The sequence below is a fragment of the Arachis duranensis genome, chromosome 6 (assembly GCF_000817695.3).
Source record: "Arachis duranensis cultivar V14167 chromosome 6, aradu.V14167.gnm2.J7QH, whole genome shotgun sequence".
In the NCBI taxonomy this organism is placed as follows: domain Eukaryota; kingdom Viridiplantae; phylum Streptophyta; class Magnoliopsida; order Fabales; family Fabaceae; genus Arachis; species Arachis duranensis.
Genome location: NC_029777.3, coordinates 66,960,772 through 66,961,263, shown reverse-complemented (window position 1 = coordinate 66,961,263; position 492 = coordinate 66,960,772). Strand labels below are relative to the sequence as shown.

Sequence of the window (492 nt, the reverse complement as noted above, 5' to 3'; positions counted from 1 at the left end):
TAGTTTAGACAGACCATCATAGAAGATACCTATGATGCTCCATTCAGAAAGCATGTCAGAAGGACACTTTCTGATCAATTTTTTATATCTTTCCCAAGCTTCATAGAGGGATTCACCATCTTTTTGTTTGAAGGTCTGAACATCCACTCTAAGCTTGCTCAGCTTTTGAGGAGGAAAGAACTTAGCCAAGAAGGTCGTGACCAGCTTATCCCAGGAGTCCAGGCTATCTTTAGGTTATGAATCCAACCATGTTCTAGCTCTATCTCTTACAGCAAAAGGGAAAAGCATGAGCCTATAGACTTCAGGATCTACTCCATTCGTCTTTACAGTCTCACAGATCTGCAAGAACTCAGTTAAAAACTGGTAAGGATCTTCAGATAGAAGTCCATATTTCCTCTTCAGAGTCCTTTCAGGTTCAGGGTCAGCTTCAACAAGAATGCCTTTTTCCTTGTTCCTGCTCATATAGGGAAGAAGAGAATAAGAAAAGAAAGA

General features: G+C 40.4%; 1 non-coding gene across 1 annotated transcript; it reads left to right on the top strand.

Annotated features, from left to right (window-relative positions):
* The first annotated feature begins 48 nt into the window (after window positions 1-48).
* LOC127740335 (small nucleolar RNA R71) lies at window positions 49-156 on the top strand. Its single transcript, XR_008001014.1, has one exon. It is a non-coding gene; the product is annotated as a small nucleolar RNA R71 (small nucleolar RNA).
* The last annotated feature ends 336 nt before the right edge of the window (window positions 157-492 follow it).